At 47.9% G+C, this 6,213-nt stretch overlaps 1 pseudogene; it reads right to left on the reverse strand.

The window, feature by feature from the left end:
• Positions 1–437: 437 nt before the first annotated feature.
• Positions 438–541, reverse strand: LOC118672594 (annotated as a pseudogene).
• Positions 542–6,213: the final 5,672 nt, after the last annotated feature.

Below are 6,213 nucleotides of genomic sequence, written 5' to 3' on the forward strand. Positions count from 1 at the left end.
CGCTTTTACAGCTCTTGTCTGATAAGAGCTGGCATTGGGCCCTGGCTGCCCTCCGTCATTAAAGCCTGTGCAGTTGGGAGAAGTACACACAGCATTTCCATTTTCCTCCCAACAACTTGGCTAGTCCTCACCTTCCCCAGGAGCAGCTGCCCCACCACCCCCTACTGGGCAGCCCTCAGCCCCGAAACTGCCCAGGACTGAGTTCTCCTTGAGAGGCTCTGTCAGGGGCGGAAGGGCTTCGAGATCATTCTGGGGTGGTTTCCCCTTCCATGGCCCTACTCATCCTTCTGGGAAGCCCTGGCACAGGACAGAGAGCTTTGCCCTCCCCTCCCCCAGCACCTACGGAGATGCAACAGGGAGGCTGCTGAACTTGGGTTCCTTGTGTGAGGCACTGACACAGGGAGTGAACCTGAGAAGGTGCAGAATTATCCTAGGGAGAGGGATATTGCCTGGCTTCATCGGGCTCAAAAGCCAGCTTAACAAAAGGGACGAGTACCTTCTTATACTACACTTGATCTTAGCCAAAAGGCCGAGAAGCGATCGAGTACCTTCTTATAACTCCTAATTTAGAAGGGGGGGCGGGGAGGGGATAACCTAATGTGTATAAGGCTCTAGATAAAAATAATATCAAAATAAATGGAGATGTATCTACCATATTACTGATGGTTTTGGACACTGGAAATATGTCTCAGAGAACAGTTTGTTATTAGGAAGGAAAAGCCACAAAAATGTTCATTTTTTTTACCCTCCCCAATGTCAATGTTAAAAATTCAGTCCCCCTCCAATTTTTTATTTTTTAAAGAAAGGGAAGTAAAACCGCTCTATGCACAGGCATATTCACAGTGGCATTACAATTATGGAAAAACTAGAAGCAATTTAAATAGCTAACAATCGCTAAACAGATTACAGTATTTCCATTTAAGGGATCAATCCACTTAATCCAGCCCCACAATTAACCATCTGTGTGAAAGCAGGACTGTAAGATGAGAAAGTATTGATGGAATAATACTGGGGCAAGAAGCAGAGTTCAGGACTATATCTAGACCAGTGATGGCGAACCTATGACACGCGTGCCACAGGTGACACGCGAACTCATTTTTTTGGTTGATTTTTCTTTGTTAAATGGCATTTAAATATATAAAATAAATATCAAAAATATAACTCTTTGTTTTACTATGGTTGCAAATATCAAAAAATTTCTCTATGTGACACGGCACCAGAGTTAAATTAGGGTTTTCAAAATGCTGACACGCTGAGCTCAAAAGGTTCGCCATCACTGATCTAGACTGTGGTTACAACTCTGTCACAAAGGGCCTGCAGGGAGAGCAAAGAGGAGAACCAGGGGTGCTAAAAGGGTAAGATTAGGAGACAGTCTTTTAAAAACACTTCGTAATATTTCCACAATGCATTGTTACTAGCAATAAAAACATAAATACTAACAGAGCCTGGGCATCAGACTCCGCATCTTGACGCATTTCTTTGGCTTTCCCTGGGTTGCCTAAGTTAGATCCTCCCAACCTGGGTGCCAAGAGGCCCCTAGCCACTCCTCCCCAGCTCTGAGTAGCCTCACCTGTCTACCCTGCAAGGCAGGGCCTCAGTGAGAAGATTCCCATGATGCCTGGTTCACATTTCATGCACACCCTCCCCCTCTCCCCTCCCCCTCGCCATAGCAACTTGGGAGCTAGGGCTCTGACCCTCCAGTCTAACAGCCTTCAGTGCTGCATCCCAGCATCAGCTGACGGCTCGCTCTCGTCCCAGCCAAGTCCCAGTGAAGTGTCTCAGGCTCCCCCACTCTCATTACACATGGCTGCTCAAAGCCCAGTGTCCCTCCCTGCTCCCCCTCCCCCAGAAGGGAACTTTTACCCAGGCATTTACTGCAGACATTCGAGCACTTAAACATTCAGCACCAAGCGCTCAGCCATAGCAAAGCTTCTAAAGAGAGAAGCAAGGGTAGGGAAACAAACAAGAAACTGACAACCGTGTCCTCTGATAACCAGAATGCAAGCAAGTTTCGGGCCAGGTGGGCTGGCGCTCTGCACACTGGTAGCATCCCTAACAATAACCCAGAGGTACGAGCCGGCTCCCGATGCAGAGACAACCTGGGGCCGCTGCACTGGTGCTTCAAAGCAAGACAAATTCTCTCCTGTCCTTTCCCTCAGCTTCAGTCTATCCCAGAGGTTCCCAGGAAGTTTCAGGCTTGCTTTAAAAAAACAAATCAAAACATTGAAAATATTCCCCAAAGCTCAACATGGCATCAGCCCTGGCATCCCTGAGACACCTGCTTCTCGGCCCCGGGCTGACAAGATGCATGAGAGCCGTGCTCTTCCGGGCCGGGCTGTGCTTACCGAACTCCTGGACCTGCGAGGTTAAACTGCCCTGGATTTAGTGCTGCTCGCTACAGACAACTCGAGCTGAGAACCAGAGATGCAAAAGTGCCCCTTGCCCCTCTGTGGCTAGAGGGATGTAAATGCCCCATAGGAGCGCGGCGGGATGGCAAAGGCACGGAGATCGACACATCCACAAAAGAAAGTTGGGAAAGAAACCCTCTGGGGGAGTCCGTTCGCCCTGGACAGCTCTCTCGGGCTGAGGTGTCTTTCTGCCGCACAGCCCACTCTCAAGGATGGAGAAGAAGAAGAAAAGAAATATTGCCCACCTGCTGCTCACATCTATGAGCATCAGCGGAGGACGTGCGAGTGCCTGTGGGCACACGCCTGCACCTCTTTTGGAAGAGGAGGGCAGATTCCCGAATGCACTTGTTAATTGTGCGAACCATCCCTCCCACTCCAGCCACAAAGCCCCAACCCACACGCGCTCGCCCACCTCCCCGCCGAGCCCCCTCCCCAGCATTCCTTCCCCGGCTGCAGAGAAATCATCAGTTGCTACTCACATGCGGCAGCTTCAGCCTTCCTCTACCTCTTCCCAGCCTGTGCACGGGCTGCGGGCTCGGAGGCAGCTGCTGCGGCTGCTGCGGCGGCTGCTGCTTTTCCTGTTGCAAGTGAAACAAGCCCTCATCGACAGAGATGGTTTTCCTCTGGGCTGCTTTGTCTGCGCTTCCCCAGATGAATGCCGCCTTGTTTATGTCATTATCTGAGTTCGATAGCTCCCCGAGTGCAGGCAGGGCTTTGGGGCTGTCCTCTCCCACCGGCTGGACTTCTGGAGAGAGAAACAACAGACCTGACACTGACAACTGATCAACTGATCACATGAACACACTCCAGGGGATGGCAACCCAAGACTCCGAGGTGGCCCTTTCGCTCGCAACGATACCGTGCACAGCCGTGGGTCGTCTGTCTTCTCCCGGCACCGCGAGCCTGGCCAAGCTGAAGAGACATTATCTCTGAACTGAACGGCTGCCAGAATGGCTCCAGGTGAAGCGATGTGGGCTTTACAAAGTGCGAGATCACAGCAGGATCCTGCCCCTCTCAGCCCCGGTCCACGTTATTGAACCTTATCCGTAAGGGGGACAAGAGCATTTGGAGGTGAAAAGTTCAAACTTTCAGGCAGGCCAAAGTTTATATACAGGGAAGTGAACTTAGGTTCGAAGGTGAGCTCCACCTATTTGCTGTGTGGTTTGGGCAAAATCCTTAACCTCTCTAGTCTCTTTATCTGCCCATTAGGGATCATAACACCCTACAGGAGAGCAGCAAGAAGTATGTGAGACAAGACGGTATAAGTACATCATTAAGCACAATGCGTGTCCGTAAGAGAAAGAAAGGCCCCCTCACCCTAGAGTAGCAGTTGCTCACTTGGGGGACGTTTCATCTCTTCATGAAGAACCTTGTGATTGATTGTACTAGAAAATATCAGGATCATTCCCATGGCCCATGTCATTCAGCAAAAACAGATTATGATAGGACATATCAGGGTAAGCCTGACTTTTCGGGTCTCAATCATGCCAGAATGTGGGATGTCCATTTCTCAGATTCAGGAAATGGAGCCACCGGCTCATCAAAGTCACTCAGCAAGAAGACGCTCCCTTAGAAACAGTCTTGTGAGAATAGAACAGGAATCTACTCTCATGCACGCTCTTTGTTTAGGAGTTGTGATGTCTCATGACTGACAGGTTTTGACCAGGGGATCCTCAGAAGAGAAATCTGTATTCGTTTCAAAGAGTGAAATACAGTGTGTCCGTGGAATGAGAAAAGCCAGACTGTGACCACCCAAGTGCACCTCTGAGACACTCGAGTCCTAGCTTCTCTCTTCCCCACGGAGGTCACTGGTGTCCAGGGGCTGGTCATGACTGGCACGTCTCCCATTTCCCACTATCCCCAAAGCAGCAGAAGAAAGCTTGAACAAGTGCCGGTTGCTGTCTGGGGGGAATTTCTACCACATTGAGGTCGTTCCAGGGGAGCCAACATAAAGGAGACCCAGGGTTGGCAAAGAGTTTAGCCCTGTCTCCCATGATCCACCTGACGCTGCACAGGAGTGAGAAGGGATGGATGCTTTTAGGCCCAGAGCACATGCCACTGCCCTCCAGGTGAATCAGGATGAAGAAACAAATGGGGAAAGCCTAAACCAGAGAAGTTACTGATCGAGTCGTCTCTCATGGGTCTGATAACCATTGAAAATATGAAGAGAATATGGGGGAGGCCAATAAATAAAAAAACAGTCAATAAAATCCCAAACAACTTTCTTCTAAGAGCTTAGATACGAATGCCGCATCCATTTGTAGCTAGGGTTCAGGATCTGAAGAAAGGACCGGGCACAAATGAATACACTAGACAAGAAATATGAATTTAGAAGGCATAGGGGGCCAGGCGAAAAACTTTTCTCTGGTGGAGTAGCTCCCCCAAAACTCAGTCCAGTCTGCTTTTTATTCACTTGAATACATATTTGCCCTTAGGAATGCAAACAGACATATCAAAGGTAAAGTTTGGTAAACAGTAAAAGGATTATCAGGTTAGGGAATTGCCTTGAGCCATTTGGCCAACAGCAGGGCAATATAATGCTGCTGAATATCAAAGTCCATGGGACTTTTGGCATTAATATGCCAACTACTGTTAGTCTTAGCCTCCGGCACTTACACAGTCTCAGTAAGATCCCAGAAACATGGAAGGACCATTTACTAAGGAATGGATACAGTGTCTGCTGCTTTGTAAATACTCAATGACTGTTAGCATTTAATAATACTAATCACCAATAAGAAGGGAGATAGAGGAATTGCTTACAGTTTGAGCTCATTAATTGTACCAGATGACACTAACATTTTATGCATGTTGTCTCATTCAATTCTCAACCTGCAGTCTATCAGCAATTCCTGATGGCTCTACCTTTAACTATTAGACTCAGAATCTGACCATCTCTCACTTTCTCCATGGTTACTCACCTAGTCCATATTCCGTGAACTCTTCCTGGTTCATTTCAATAGCCTCGTTAACTGTTCCCTTTCGCCCTTTCCCTCCTAGCTAATTGTCAATAGAGTGTGATCTTTGAAAACTGAGAGCCAGACCATACCACTCCTCTGCTCAAAACTCTCCAAAAGCTTCCCACCTCCTTTAGAAAAGAAGGCCAGTGTCCTTATTGGACTACAAGGTCCTACAAGGTCTGGCCCTCTGCCTACCCTCTTCGTACACCTCTTTGAGCTCATCTCCCCATTACTTTCCCCATTACTCCTGACGCCCTAGATATGGAGCCCTCTTGCTGCTCTTTGAACACACCATGTGACCCACCCCAGGGCCTTTGACCTTACCATTTTCTGTACTTGGAGAACTCTATCCCCATATATCTACCTGATTTATTTCTTCACTCCTTCAGCCCTCTTTCTAATGCCACTTTCTCAGTGACATCGTCCCTGATCATCCAATTTAAAGTCACTTTCTTCCCAACACTCCCTTTCCCCCACTTGCTTTTTTTCCCCATTGTATTAACCACCAAGTAACATACTATATATTTCCTACTTTTTTTTTTTTTTTGAGCATGTTGGTTGTCTCCCAAAGTCTCTCCCTATGAGAATGTAAGCTTGAGGAGGGTAGACTTCTAAAACTCTTTATCTCACTGCTGTACACAGCCTAAGGGAGAGCCAGCACTTAGTATGTGTTCATTAAATATTTCTCTAAATGAGGAACAGAACTAAAGAGATTAAATCGTTTGTCAACGGTCACAGAGTTAATACCTCATGGAGTTGGACTTAAGCAAATATTCCTGCTTCCATAGCCCTTATTCTTCCCACTGCACCAGCAATGCCTATCAAAAGGTTATGCAAACTGTTACAGA

The sequence above is a fragment of the Myotis myotis genome, unplaced genomic scaffold (assembly GCF_014108235.1).
Source record: "Myotis myotis isolate mMyoMyo1 unplaced genomic scaffold, mMyoMyo1.p scaffold_m19_p_17, whole genome shotgun sequence".
NCBI lineage: Eukaryota > Metazoa > Chordata > Mammalia > Chiroptera > Vespertilionidae > Myotis > Myotis myotis.